The sequence below is a fragment of the Myotis davidii genome, unplaced genomic scaffold, assembly GCF_000327345.1.
Source record: "Myotis davidii unplaced genomic scaffold, ASM32734v1 scaffold159, whole genome shotgun sequence".
In the NCBI taxonomy this organism is placed as follows: domain Eukaryota; kingdom Metazoa; phylum Chordata; class Mammalia; order Chiroptera; family Vespertilionidae; genus Myotis; species Myotis davidii.
Window position 1 is genome coordinate 4,131,354 of NW_006291231.1, and position 15,580 is coordinate 4,146,933.

Genomic DNA, 15,580 nt, shown 5'->3' on the forward strand with positions numbered 1-15,580 from the left:
CTTCACGAAATTGAGTTCTTCTTTACTTTTTTTCTTAACTAATGAGGTTGTTTGTGTCTATATTGGATGTGCCAGATGGAAAGGTTTACTCATTAGAGGCAGCTGTTTTAGCAAATTACCTCACTACAGCATAATGACAGAGTTACAACAGACTATTGAAGAAAATCCTTTCTCTTCCCAGTGAGATCATGAAAACGAGAAACAATTTCAATCAGATTTTTGATTTACTTTGGAAATGGCTCAGTTGGACACATGGGTGATAAGATGAGGTATTTTTTTGTTCATATTTCATTCAATATTTATACATAAGAGTGTAAATATAGGACATAGATTTACAATTTGATTTCTTTTTCAACTAATGGATTCATTATCTTTGGCGGATGATCTCATTAGTTCCCTACATATGAATGATTCTACTGGGGAATATTTCTCCCTTTACAATATCCCATTTAAAATATACGTGTGTCTTGCATATGATCATAGCTCTCCCTTTCATGTTGGAGCCTCACATTATAGTGTTACCCTTGAGATTCTTATAAGGTAGAGATCTCCCACTCAGGGTTTCCTTGCCTAGCAAAATCCCTTTAGTTCTTCAGATAAAATTTTTTCAGTAGGATGTAGTTATATTGAATTTCCACTGTTACACATACAATTTTAACAAGGATGTAGAAATAGTATTTATATGTATATAGGATATTATAACTTATCAAGTGTTTATGTGTATCTGTTTCCTCATTTTATTCTCCTAATAAGATTGTAAAGTAATTATATTTTCTATCTAACAGAGGTGGAAATTTCAAGGTCAGCTATACTTGAAGACTCAGTAGGTCAAAGAAGCTCTTAGGTGGTGAAGCCATTCTATGTAATTTTCAACAATGATCAATATCTAACTTTATCCAGAGGCATTTAATTAGAAACATAATATCAGGAGATGTAAAAACACTTCTTTTTCTCTCTAAGTAACAGACATGCATATGCATATTACTGCTATGGCTACCTTGATATAATGAAGTTGAAGAATCCATTTTTATGATTATGGTCCATTTTGTTTTCGTAGCACCTTGTGGGCATCCATGATGAATATCACAGAGTTTAGTGAAAGGGTTGAAACCTGGGTGCCAGAACTGAACATCATGCATACCAGGGTTTATCCATATGGCTTTAAGTGCTGCAAGTTGGCTATGAGAGAACAGGTTGTCATTCAGAGTTCATTATTTTCCCCAAAGATCAATTATTGTTGTAAAAATTTAGACTCTAACTCTAGTTACTTTCTACAATGGCCTTTAGTAGAATTAAATTTTATAAATCTTATTTTAGAAGGATTCAAGTTTATGTGATCTCTCTGCATTTATAGAAGCTTCCTTCTTACTCACCTCCTAGAGAAATATGTGTGTATACATATATACATATGTTTATATTTGTATATATTGTATATTTGTGTACATATGCATATGTATACATTTGTGTGTGTGTGTGTGTGTGTGTGTGTGTGTGTGTGTGTGTGTCTGTATATATATATATTTGTAACAGCCAGATGACTAGCTGAGGGTATTAAAATTCTATTATCTTCTGACTCCTTCTTAATGGACATTAATCTTTTGGGCTCCCATCCAAAAAAATGATAGGTATTCTCCAGAAAAAAGTGGAAACCCTGCCTCGACAGGCTCTTTGGGGCATCAACATATCAGTAGGGAGCACTAGTTCCCTAACTTTGAAGAAGCAATGTAGGTGGACAAAATCAAGTCATTTTCCCATAAGCCACAAAAGTTCCCTGCAAATCAGGATGAGTTACAGGAAGAAATTCTCAATCACTCCTGAATGACCCTTAGTGCTATGTCTCTCTTCCCATGCTTTCACGTTCTCTTAAAATATAAGAGAGCTGCTAGAGCCCACAGTCCTGTGTTAGCAGCCATCCTGGGGATCATAGTTACCAGTGACAACAGAGGGACCAAGAGAGAAAGATGGCTTCGAGACCCAGTGGTCACTATGGCTAAAAAGGGAAGGAATAACTCCATCCCTCCTAGCAAATTCTACTGCTGGGAATATGAGCAATTTCAGGAGGCTCCACATTCACTCACAACTTAAATTTTCCAAGAAATTTTTCAAAATGCAAGGCAGCTGTACATTCAGTGCACCAAACATTTACGTTTTCTTACCTGTCTTGATCATTCAGAGAGAAGGAGGTTCATTCTCTGATCCCAAATTTCTTCAACATGTCTTGCAGGTGAAGGGCATAGCGGCGGCGCACCGCTTTGGAGATTTTTAGCTTCCCTTAGTTCTGGGTGTCTCATTAAGGCACAAACTAGCCAACTGGGGGGAATAGAATAAGAGTTTCAGGGAAGTCCAATGTGGTGGACCAGTTCTCAAAGACTGGAATTGATTTACTTTCATCTTGTACAGAACAAATGCCTACTAGTTCTGTTTGTGCTTATCTATTAACAAAGTTATTCACAGCCATTGTCTGAGTCCTTAATCAAATTTAGTCTGCTCTTGAATATTCAGAAAAGATTCTTCTTGAATAATACAGTTTTTCTCATCCGTTTCTTTTTTTTCAGAGAGACTCCAATCTTTTTGGCTTGTTCTTTAATTTAGTAGTGGTTTCCTTAATTTTTTTCCTACAATAGTTCACTATCTTCTTTCAATTTTGTCATCAACAAATTCAACTGCTTCTCACCTCATCCATCTTTTGGGCTCTTAATAAATATATTGGAGAATAGTGGTCTAGTATTGATTGATCCCAAGGGAGCTTTCCTATTAATCACTTCAATCTCGATGTTAGCCATTTTTTTCTTACTCTTTATGTTCTCGCCATTATTCTATGTTCAGTTTTTAAATATTCACACCATACTAGATTAATTTTACTATATTCTAAGCATTTCTCATCAACAGTTGTCCAGCAATTCCATAATTTTCTTGGATCTTGTGAATCTATACCTGTGTGTAATGAGGGGGCTGGACTGGATGACCTCCTTACTCTAATATTCTCTGATCTATCTTTGTCCCAACTAGAAACCAAACAAGTGCCAGGGTCTGTCACAGAGAAGAATAATTAGCACAGCCATTAATTGGGTCCTGTTAACACCTCCAGTGTTAACTCTAATTACTGATAGAGTTCAACCGAGCTGTCCTATCTATCAGTGACTATTAGTAAATGTTAATATATTTGATTGGACATACATCATACATGCTGAGGATTCTAATCCTCAGTCAACTTTCACACAGCTACTGATAAAAAGCTGAAGGTTCGCCCTAGCCGGTTTGGCTCAGTGGATAGCGTTGGCCTGTTATTAAAGAAAAAAGCTGAAGGTTCTAAATATATATGCATGATAGTGATATAAGAACATGAAATTAAAGCTTTGTTGTTGCTGGTTTTGATGTCAGAATGTGGGACTTTGATGTAATAGTTCACTTTTTACAAGTGTTTATTAAAGTGGTTCAATTTGTCATTTTTTAAAGAAGCCATTCATTATAGTATTAGTAACACAAAATTATAGACTGGACAAATATATGTATTAATAAAAAATGCAAAACCACTTTTCCCTATCAATTCCAGGGATGGTATATACGTTTCTGCTATCACATGAAATTCTCTAGTCACCAGGTCGCACAGTGGGTTCTGTCATGACAAAGCCATGTGTTTCCCCTGCAGAAAGACTCCTGCTTGCTGAATCCTGACATGACACAGGGTGCAAATTAACAAACCAGCCCACCTGGTCAAGAAACGAAGGGTCTCTTAGGGTCACTTCCCCAGGCAAATGACAGTGACTGCCAAATTCAAAGTCACTCCTGCCCTTCTCTCAGCAACATAGTAATTTTTGGAAGGGTGACCGTTGCCCCACATGTGTCTACAGCTCTGACTTGCCTGTAGTGTGCAGATTATTCTAGCTACTACCAGTATCATCTTTGGTCGTTAACTGGGAGTAATAAAGTACTTTCTTCATCTTTGATCTGCTTATTTCATGACACTAGCTGGCTAGGCCTTATAGTTACACTGCTATAAAGTCAATGGTGTTGTTGCTATGTTGATGATAATAATAAACATCAGGTATCAATGCCTATAGGCTAAGTGCTTCTATATATTATTGCAACATTCCTAATAACAACCTTATTAGCAAAGTACTGTTATTCTCATTACTTAAAGTTGGCTACAGAGAGGCCCAAGAATGCTTAATAACTTGTTCAAAGTCTGAAAGTGACTCCTCGGTGGGGCTGGTCCTGGACATCTAGCCAGTTTGGTCCTAATGTACATCCTTGACCCGCCACCAAACCATGTGCGGCTTTTAAAAAACTTCCTCCTGAAAAGGCTGACTTTGTGCAGTCATCTGGCATGCACAGATGTCTGAGATCTCTCACCATGGATGTGGCTCTGGAGCCCTGCTCAGTCACCCTCCCCTGACCTCTCCCATCAATAGCCATTAACCTGGGAATAATAGCCCCAGACCCAGCCTGTCTTTACGGCTCCATCTCCCCCACTGCCCTCGCTTCCCTGTTGTACACATACTATGCACAGTTTCAGTTCACTTGCATTTTAGACTCAATCTAATGCTCTATGCACTTAGCTCTCTTTGTCCCTCCTCCACCCAACACCTCTCCCCCTCTGTTGTATGTGTGTCTGTTCATTTAATTAATAAGCTGCATTTTTTAGAGCAGTTTAGAATCACAGCAAAATTGACCAGAAAGTACAGAGCATTCTCACATACCCTTCGACCCACACACACCTTCCTTTTTTGAAGCTAAGATAATGCAACTTCCCTCATGGGCTTCTGGTACATGAAATGCTACTTCTCAATTGACCCTCCATAGTGCAATGTGATAAAGGATCCATAACAATAGCTGTTGAACTCTACATTACTATTCTAACCGTATATTTTATTGGCAGCCATCTACCCCTTAAAGCCAGCATTTTATTAGCCTCCTCTGCCTTATAGAAACGCTGCTGCTGTGACAATGGGTAGTAGTAAAACTAACGGTCTCTTCCCAATTCCTTCTTCCATTCAGAGCAAGAAAGACAGAAAAATCACACAGTCATTTCTGGCCATTTGTGTTCAAATACAAAGAAAACAAGGCACATTCGAAAATGGTGTGCAGGCCAGCCTCCATTAATATTTATTTTGGCATTAATATTGATAAGAAAGTACTTTGTAGCTGGGCTTCGTCGCCTCCCCCAGTGTCCTCACGCTCCCTGTCTTGGCGCTCGTGGCCATTAGCTCGCGTCTTCCTCTGTACCCAGAGCCTCTGAGAGAGTTGGCGGGCCTCCAGCTCACTTACGCTTAAATGGACACTCAAGCTCCGACGGACACACAGCTAAATAGAGGCCAATAATTCAATACAGTATGACTGTACTGGGGCTGCTAGTAAATCCATCAAGCAGTAAATATCATCTGAAGCCAATGCAAGCTTTTATCTTTCCAATTTTTTTTTGTATGTCTGAGCGAAGCCCAGGCATTCAGCGAATCATGTAATTTATTCTGCAGCGCCGAGCCCGGGCTGTCTCAGACATCATATTGACTTTTTTTTTTTTCCATCTGTCAGGGGCAGTCAGCAGCTCTGCTTTTGTGAGAGCGCATCACATTACATCTATTTATTTATTTATTTCTGCTGCCGCTTTGTAGAATGATTGGGCAAGAACGCATTATCTCAGATCAACGAATACTAGGCAAAGCATCTGAACATCATTATGACAGCATGTTAAACATTTGTCCTCTCCAGTTTGTTAAATCAGCAAATGTATTTCCAGCAAATGCTTGTAATTGTTCATAAAGGGTTTCCTACTGCAGGGTTTTATTAAGCTGAAAATATGGCCTGTTATTTTCTTCAGCTCTTTAGGTCAGCAGTGATGCCAATATATTGTAAATAATGCTGGACAGCTGTTTTATTGATGTGTGTGTGTGTGTGTGTGTGTGTGTGTGTGTGTACGTGCAGTCACACACCTAGCTGTATCTTTGAATATTGCACACATAATATTTGGTGCATGTCTGCAGGCAATGTTAATGGAATGATTAGGTTAACGATCAGGTTAATGATCAGGTTATGGCTTACAATGGCTAGGAAATCTGTTTCCTAATCAATCAAAATTTAGACAGAGAACAAAGCTCTTTAAGTTACTGTTTTACTGAAAATGTAAAAACGATAGACCTTAAGTTTGAACATTATTTAAGGCTCTCTTGGTCTTCCTTCTATGTAACTCACAAACTGAAAAGAGGCAAGAGGGAAATGGATGGCCCACAAGTCCTTCCTTCGCAGTGGGATCTGAGGTTTGCTAAGGACAGACCTAGCCAGCTGGACATAGAATCATTGGATGACGACACCCCAAGTATAGCCTGCTTCCCCCTGAAGATATTTCCCAAAGCCACCAGCCCGTTCTCACAAGCCAATTGTTTTGTTTTATTTCTAAGACTCAGCTTGCCTCGGAGTTGATCCAGTTTGGATTTGATTAGTGTCCCGCTCTGGAAGTACGCAGCACAGAAACGTGTTCTAAAAGTAAGTTTCTTCATCTCCTCTGAGTAAATATACATTATTTACTTATTTAATCTCTTTACTAGTAACTAGTAAATAGATTCCTAGAAGCACCGAGGCGGAAGGTACAAATAGAGCAGTGCTTTAGAACCAGCTGTGTTGTTTGCCCAACTTCTCCTTAAAAATAGTGTTCAGAACAAAAAGAACAAACCTTTTTATATGTGGCTGTGAGAGAGGCAATTCATATTTTTAAAAGCAGCAGCATCAACATTGTTTTGAGAAACTGGCTCCTCCATATGTATGATCAGACTTTTTAAAAGATAACATTTCATTCCTCTGGAAGGCTCCGCATTCTTTGAAAAGATCCTCATGCGTTGTACTTGAGAGAAAATATTTCCCCACAGACGGATGGTGAAAAATGACTTTGTATTTCATGCTCCATTATTAGTGTCACTACCAGAAAATATCCAATTGGTTTCTACTGCCACATCCAAGCAGAAGAAGCTGGGTAAACATGAGTCTTATTCTGAGATTGGATAAAGTCATTGCTCACACCCTGGGCTGCATAGTGAGCGACATTCCTCTTCTCCACATGGCAGGCAGCCTCCATGCGCAGGTGCAAGCCCCCTTCACTAACCTCCAGTTAGAAAGTCCTGCACAGTACTTGCTGCGTTTAGTATTCCAAAGAGCAGACGCACCGTCTTTCCAAAGAAACACATTAAAAGGCAACTCACTGAGCCATTTTCTAACACCTGAGAGCAATTAATGTAAGCAGAGACAGGAAACATCATCAATTATTTAAAATAAAATGAATATGTAATGTTGACCTTTTCCAACTGCCGTCAGTTTTATACTTACACCTGAGTAAACTCAGGGGAACACAAAATCCACAAGGCCCTGCCCACTGCAGTCTTCAGCCAGGCAGGCGCGGGCCAGGGAGCGCTAGCAGGCAGCCTGCGCTCAGCCCAGAGCAGGCGGTGCAGGAGCTCCCACCATTGGTGAGGGTTGTGGGGCCTCCACTCCATGAACGCATAGCCTCCTGGGACCAGCAGCTTCATGTGTGAAACCTCCCTGCCCCCAGCTTTCCCAGTGATTTTCACTTGTTTCCAATTTCTCTCTTTTATATTCCTCACATCTTAAAGGAGAGGGTTAACATTTCTGTTATCATATATGCCTGCCTATATATGTGTATATTCACGTGTACTATTACATCTGTTTATTCATATGAACTCATTGGCTTTTTTTTAGAGTTAGCCTTCTCTATCCTGGAGAAAATAGGAAGAGGTAAAGGTGGGCCATGCGTATTTGGAAAACCCAAGAGATGTGTTTCTGTAGCTGCAATAGCCAGTTGCTGGAATTACAGGAATCATCTTCTTTCTGGGCAGAGGGCCTTTCAGCAAATAGAAGGGCCTAGCCATTCTCTGTGGGCAATGTCAGTGACTAGGGGTGGGGGAGGGCACATCACAGGAACTCGAGCTTATTACCTGATGTAATTGCTGCGCATGACATACGGCATGAGCCAGGGCTTGGCAGAGTGATGGTGGCAGATTTTCAGGGCAAAGCCTATTAGAAGACAAAGTACAAATACTCCTTTGTGACTGTTCAAGCTAAACAAGGCTTGAAGTGCTGGTATGTCTCCCCCTTGTATTAGTGACTTGCCTTGGTGATTCCAGGGAAACCCACAGAGGGTCTCATGCCCAGTGATACAAACTTCCAACTGGATCCTCTTCGTATGATCCTCCTACAGATATTCTGAGACCTGGACTCATAGTGGCAGTTGCAAGACTCAGTCATGACTACAGAGGCAAAGTTGATTATCAGTTTCTGGGACTAGATTTATCACACACCTACTCCTTGGGCTATTATTATTCAGACTCTTCCTTATTTTCTGTTATAAAGCTTTTACTTTTCTAGGAGGTCATCCATTCACATTGGCATGGAGCCTAATCACAAGCAGGTTTCATCTGAGAGGCTTAACAAGAGGAATCATTTGCTAATGCAAATTATGGACAAACAGTAATGAGTTTTTAATGCTATCTTCATAATCCTATGGCCAAAAAGGGTTTTGATCTCTTTCACATGACATTATACATCTTAAACTTTAATGTGAATAAATGGCTTACTAGTAAGAGGAGAGTTAGCATGAAGAATGGTTTTTCCATTACCTTATCATCACCATATCAGATTTCCCTTCTCACAAATGCTAGGTTTTAGAAATCCATGCTAAGAGGAAGAGCTGGGATGGGGTAAACAAAATTCACAGATAGTACAACAATATCTTTCCACCCAGAAATTCCTGGTTAATTATTCATTTGTGCAACCAAGGAGACAGGGATATCTACCACTGCAATGCTATGAATTCCCTTTTGCTTTGGATCCAGGCACAGCTTCAGGACAAATGATAGATTGTTAAATATTATAAATGCAGTTATTTCAGTGACTTATGCATGCCAGTGTTCAAATCTGGGTATGGATGGTTCAAAACCCCCTTTTTAAAAACTTGTATGTTATTATGGTTGTGGAATAAAAGTAGAAGAGGAAATGCAGTTTAAATATGTTAGAAACAAAATAGTTAAAGTTTATGATTCTGGGAAATTGGGGGGGCGGGGGGTTCAGGATAAATAACTAGGAAGTTATACCCTTATCTAAAAGCCAGAGTTTAAGATAGGATTTTCTCATAGATCCTGTGTCACTCAGAAATACTGAGCCCAGAAATCATGAAACTGAAGAGGCATTTCCCTGGTCATGGAGTCTCAGCCAGAATTTTTAAGGGGATAATAAATAAAACTCAGCTTTTTAACTGCTGTCATTGCAAAAATCTCTGCAGAAAGCATTACTTAAAAGCACAGTCCCTTAGACTATGACCTTGAGTCAATTTAGAACAACTTCAGGTGGAAAGACCAAGTTCGTTGCCCTCAGTCCTCCCAGTGTAAAGCTTGTACCTGGAAGGCAGATGCTGTGCAACAGAAGCTGATGATGAGTGGATGACAGACAACACTGGCATGGGATAAACATTCCCCTAGTCATAGCAGGGAAGAATCTTTTCTACAACGAGAAGGTGTTGTTGCCAACAGTCTCTTGCCAACCAGAGCAGAAACTTAGCTTTGTCTCAATATCAGGGGAAGTAAGACTGGGCAGTGGGGAGTGGGGTGACAGAGCTATCAGGGACGAGGGCCAGTATCATTTGCTTGACATTATGGAGGCACCTGAACATAAAAAAGACACCATCCTTTGCGTTGCCTTTAGATTTGAACTTTCATTGGTGCATTGATTCTGCCTTGTGGTATTTTCGTTATCATAGTCTTCACATCACATCTGCCTTCTTTAATTTTTGATTCGTTGATTTTGAAAAAAATGCTGTTACATTTGAAAAGGTATCTCAGCTTCACTACGTTTCTGTCTAAGGAATTATATCCCTGAAAAGTATTCTGGTTGGCAAAATCACCTTGACAAGTTCAGGCTCTCTTAGAGGATTAGTAGATTGAGAGAAGAACAAAAACACATACAGAGGTCCTGGAAGGCATCTAATCCCAAACCAAAGAGCTTTAGAGCATTGTGAATCTCCCATTCTCCTTCAGCTGTTCAGGTGCCATCAGCCCTCTCCCCTCTTATGCTTTATGCAGGCTAAACCACTTCTTCAAGTGTTCACAAATAGGATAACTTGCTCATTTAAAAACTTTGATGTAAAACTACATTATCTGAAAACCACAAGTAGCAACACTCTGCTGGGTGAGAGATTACTATTATTGGTAGTAGTGGCAAATAAAGCTATATCCTATATTCATACTTGTATTAACTATTCATTAAATGGATGTAGTTTACTCTTTTCAAGATATAATTTAATCACTATTAAATAATGATGCTGTCTTTATGAAATTCTGAGTTGTAGGCCAGAATGTAGTTGTATTGCTACAGATTGCAAGATCCACCTCTATATAGAAGTATTCCAGGAGAGGGAAGTAAGTAAGATGGTATATTGGAAGGATTGAAAAGGAGCAGTATGAAATATCGATTCTAGACAGGACAAAAGTTGAGATTTGAACAATAGGCATGTCAAGACCTTGCAAAGTACAAACTAGACTTTTAATAGCAATGAGAAAGTACTGAAAGGATTTTAAGCCTGGGTCGGGAAGTAGGTACATACTGATAGTACTTGGTGATGGATTCAGTGTGGAGATGATGGAGAGATATTTATGCTTTGTTACCTATATGTATGGTATCTTTATGATATAATAGAAAACCTAAAGTAAGCTTTCAAATAAAGATCATGACTTTGGTTTTGGAGGAAATGGATACCTTCGGAGTATCCACATAGAGATGTCAAGGAGGCAGCTGGAAAATAATGGAGTCTATCGATCCGCATGACACACAGAGCTACACACCATCAACATGCTAGGCACATAAAGAAAAACTCTCCAAAGGACACAAACCCTAATATTTGACCAGTCATTTGGATGCTTTCAAATGCATATCAGCTCCCCTTTCATATAGCTCTTTTGAAGTTTGCTAATGTGTAGGTTCATCCTTTCTTTCCCTCACTCCTGTGTTTTATCAAATTTTTCTCTTCAACTTGAGTTTCACAACCCTCTGTCTTCCCTTGCTTACCTCAAGCATTTTTCAGAGTATTGCTCTTACCTGATAAAATAGAATCTGTCATTTTAAAGAAACTGAGATATGATAGTGATAGGACTTTTGGATAGTGAAGGTCTACTTTTACTTAAATTTATATTTAAATTCTAAAGCAAATCAGGTCTTGAGCTCAAAAGAGACATAATGTTTTAAATCACTTGTATATAGGTGGTAATTAAAGCTGTGGCCATAGATGAAATAGCCTAAAAAAGAGACTACTGACAACTTTTAACCCCTACTATTTAAATGTACTGATCATTGCATGGGTTAGACATAAGGTTTCCAATTTGAATTTTACCAGTTACTTAAGTTGTTGGCACCACATGGTGCTAGCTTAATACCTTTATTGGTATTTTATAAAAAGCACCAAACTATTTATGTCTTTTATCAAAATACATATTTTTATACTTTGGTCTCCCATTTCAATGAAGAAGAGGAAGCATATAGATGCCACGGCTGCCATAAGACCTTTTAAATGTGGGATTTAGAAACTAGTATATGCAAGGGACCTATTTCATACAATATGAGAACTGCTAAGAATTGAGTAGGAAAAAAAAGTATCTCTTTTCCTCGCTGCTGCATCCTTCTTTATAAAACAGAAACAGAGAGCATGGATAATCTGAAAATTATATAATCCATTACAGGATAATCAAGAGGTGACTGTATAAGCAAATATTAAGGATTTTATACATCATTACCCATTCAAAATTCTTATTCTCTGAGCTTTTCAGTACATATACTCTCTTCTGTACACAGACTCACACGAAGGTGAAGACTCCTATGAGGATCCTGTAAACTACTTTTTGCAGAAGCAAATAGAGAACGCCTCATTGGTCACAGGCAGCAGATTCTTTATGAATGGAGCCAAAGGGCATAAAAGAACTAGTGCTGTATGAGAACATTAAGAGTCACTTTTACATACACCAAGCCCAGTCTATGATACAGTTATTATTGGACCTGGATTTTAGAGCTGGGTCTGCTGAAAACTGTGTGAATTGGGTTCTTACACACCCTTTCTATTTGTGTTTTTGTCTGTCACATGATGGGTTTTGTTCAAAAGACCCTTCCCGTCTGGATGTTGTCCAATGTAAAGACTCAAATGTGGAGGATAATTGGAACATCTAAATGACCTCATGAATATTGTAGACCAACCTACCTGCTCTTGTTTATGCTCATGTCTAATCATCTTTGTCCTCAAACATTTGTGCAACTGGTAGCTGAATTGGCCCATTATGTCCCTAACTAACCATGTTCATGGTCTTTTTGGTTGATATTACTTTCCAACTTGGAAGATCAATTGTAATTTTAAGATTTTAGGCTGAGTGGCCAAGATAACCATAGTTGCCATTCTTTGCTCTGATTAGTTTTTATTCTTCTTTCTGGCTCCATTCTTCCCATACTGTCTCAATTTTCTCTCTAACCCAAATATTATTATTCTACTCAAAAACTTTAATCAGCATCTCAACTTGGGAAAAGAAAATGAGAAAATTCTTGGCAGGTCATTCTAAGTCCTTCGCTCTCAAATTCCAATGTACTCTGTAAGTTTCTGACACTCTTGACTTTAGGAACCCTTAGGGACAAACTGTGCTGGGCTTCTCAGTTTCCCAGATAAGGCCTTTAGCTGTACGTCCATTCTTTAGGCTCTGCCTGGACTGTTCTTCTGTTCATTTCCTACAAGCAAAACTCTGCTTCTTCCAGGTTTCCCTCAAACGTTGTCTCTTCTGGAACCTTTCCTTGCTCACCCTGCAGATGACTTTCCCCTTCTGCAGTTGGCTATCACTTCGTTCCTATGTTCAGCCCTCTGGTCCACAACGTATCACAGTCGGAGCTGCCTTATACTCACTGTGTCATGGCTGTCTCTTCCAGTGGAGTATGACCTCTTCGGAGACAGGATTGATGTCTTCACCAAAGAGGGCTCACCAAAAGCAACTGCATTGAATTAGTTCAGGTTTCTAAAAGAGCACTTAGAGATGGGGCTGGCATTTTATTCTCATTTTTAATGGATGCCACAGGAAAACTGGAGGATTTATCTTTCTTGGGGTACTTAACTGATTCTGTTCTTTGGGCAAGTTATTTATTGCTAAAGTTCAGTTTAATCACGTGTAAAATATTTCAGGATAATGATTGTTGTTGTTCACTGATTTTCCGATTCTTCTCCAATTCTATGGGTATAATTGTACTTATTAGCCCCTGTGTAGGTCAGTAGAGTTATGTGACGAATTCTGGACAATGATCTGTGAAAGGAAGGTGCATGCGTTGTTTCCATTTTATTGTTGGTGCAAAACCCCAAAGCATTTAATTGTTGATGCAAAACCCTCAAAGCTTTCCCTTTCTTCTGTGACAGCGACTGGTAGCATTCAGATCTGGGGCTCTGAATAAATAAAATAACCACTTTCTGTTACCCACAATGCACATGCAGCAGGAGCGAGAAATAAATCTTTGGGGAACACAGTTTAGGCTGCTACTTGTATCTGCATCTCCCAGGCAGCGGCTCCTTTTGCTCAAATAAATGCTTATTATTCTTTCTTACAGGCTAAAATTAATTTTGGTTTAAAGTCTACTGAGGCAAAATAAAGATGACTTGCTCAAGGTTAACTGACTAAAAAGTGACAGGGCCAGGATTTAAACCCAGGCTCCCTAGACCCAGAGTCTGGGCTCCCAACCATCACACTCTACTTGAGCTGACACATCCTTTGCTTGTTACCCCTGAGTGCTATGGACTGAATTGTGTCCCTTCAACATTTATATGTTCCTAACATTTATATGTTGAAAGTTGTGATAGTGTTACTTATAATAAGAAATACGTATTTCGCCTTTGTCCCCATTGCAGGCACAGAGCTCTTAAAACCCTTGGAATTTCTGATTGAGAACAGTCAAAGTGTCTTTTGTTATGTTAATAGAGCGATTTTTAGAATACCCCTAAATCATCTGAGGAAACCCTAGGGACTAGGACAGGGAATCATTGGTTTAGGGAATAATCAGGACTTCTCTGGAGGGGGGAAAAAGAAAGAAAGAAATGTTTGTTATTTTTAAATCACTGAAATCTAATCCTTGGAGGTCAGCCTGATAGAGATCCCTTAGTCAAGGAATGGTCCTCTTTGCCCCCACATCCTGAGCTCCTATCAGGAGACTCACACTGTATTTTAAGGACTCGTTCTTACACACGTGGATATGTGGTCTTGTTGGCTTTTCTCTGTGTTTTTCTCTGGACCACCTGTATCTGTATCATCTTGGAAGGTTATAAAAAATCAGATCCCAGGGCCCCAACCCAATACTAGTGAATCAAACTCTTAGGAGTCTGGCCAAAGAATCTTTATTTTCAATAAGCCTCCTCACTGATATTATATGTTTCATGGGCAACCATAGACCTCACTGGCTGAGTTGAATTAAATGAGAATGTCAGCTCCTGGAGGATGGGGACCTTCTTCATCTTGGTCACATTCTATCCCAGCATCTGAGCACAGGGCTGAGAACATGGGAGCAAGGCAACTAATACATATTTATTAGATAGAGATTAGAAGGAGTCTATAATTCCTGCCCCTCTTATCTCAAGGGCATTCTGTGAGAATGAAATGACACAATGTATGTGAAATCACTTTGCAAGTGCAGAAAAGGAATATGTTATCACACCAAACCACACAAAGTAACTAATCATTTCACAGCATCATTACCTTAAGCCTAGAATAGCTTGCCAAGAACTAACCCTCACTGGCCACTTATGCTATGCCAAGCACGCTTCCAAGGACTTTACATGCATTTGAATTGCTTTTTAAAAAGCTTTTCAAAAACACTTTGAAAGGGAGAGAGACTGTTATTCCCTTCTTCCCTCCATTTTACAGATGAGAAAATAAAGACTCAAAATTATCCTAGTCCAGGTCAGACAGGTGGTTAATGCTAGAACAGTGGTTCTTAAACTTTCGTGCGCACTGGGAATCAGCTGGAGGGTTTGTTAAAGCATTGATTACTGGACCCATTCTCGGGTTTCTAATTTAGTAGGTTTGGGGTCAGGCTTGGGAGTTTGCATTTTAAGCAAGTTCCCAGATGTTGCTGTTGCTCCTGATCTGGACCACAGTTGAGGACCATTATATTAGAGCTAAATTCAAATCCAGGAATTTTCAAGGCCTCTATTCTTTGTTAATATTTTCTTCTACATTAAAAAAAAATTATTCTTGTCCTCGTGAACATGCTCAGTTTTCGTATGATATTCCTTTCTTAATTGATTTTTGATTATACATAATAAGTATGTAGAGAAGCTGGAAAGTCTATTCCAACTACAACTGGACATTTCTTATTACCGTTTTAGAATTGGTAAATGGATTTCTTCTCTCATGGAATCCCTTCAGGTGAACTACCTTGGAAGATTTTTAAAAATTTTATTTTTGGAAGTTGAAAGATGCTGGGGTCCAACCCCAGCAGGTCCAGGGGTCCCCAAAGGTGTGGACGGAGTCGGTGAAGAAGGAATGACACGGAGACAGCGTTCAGTTGATCAGCAGCC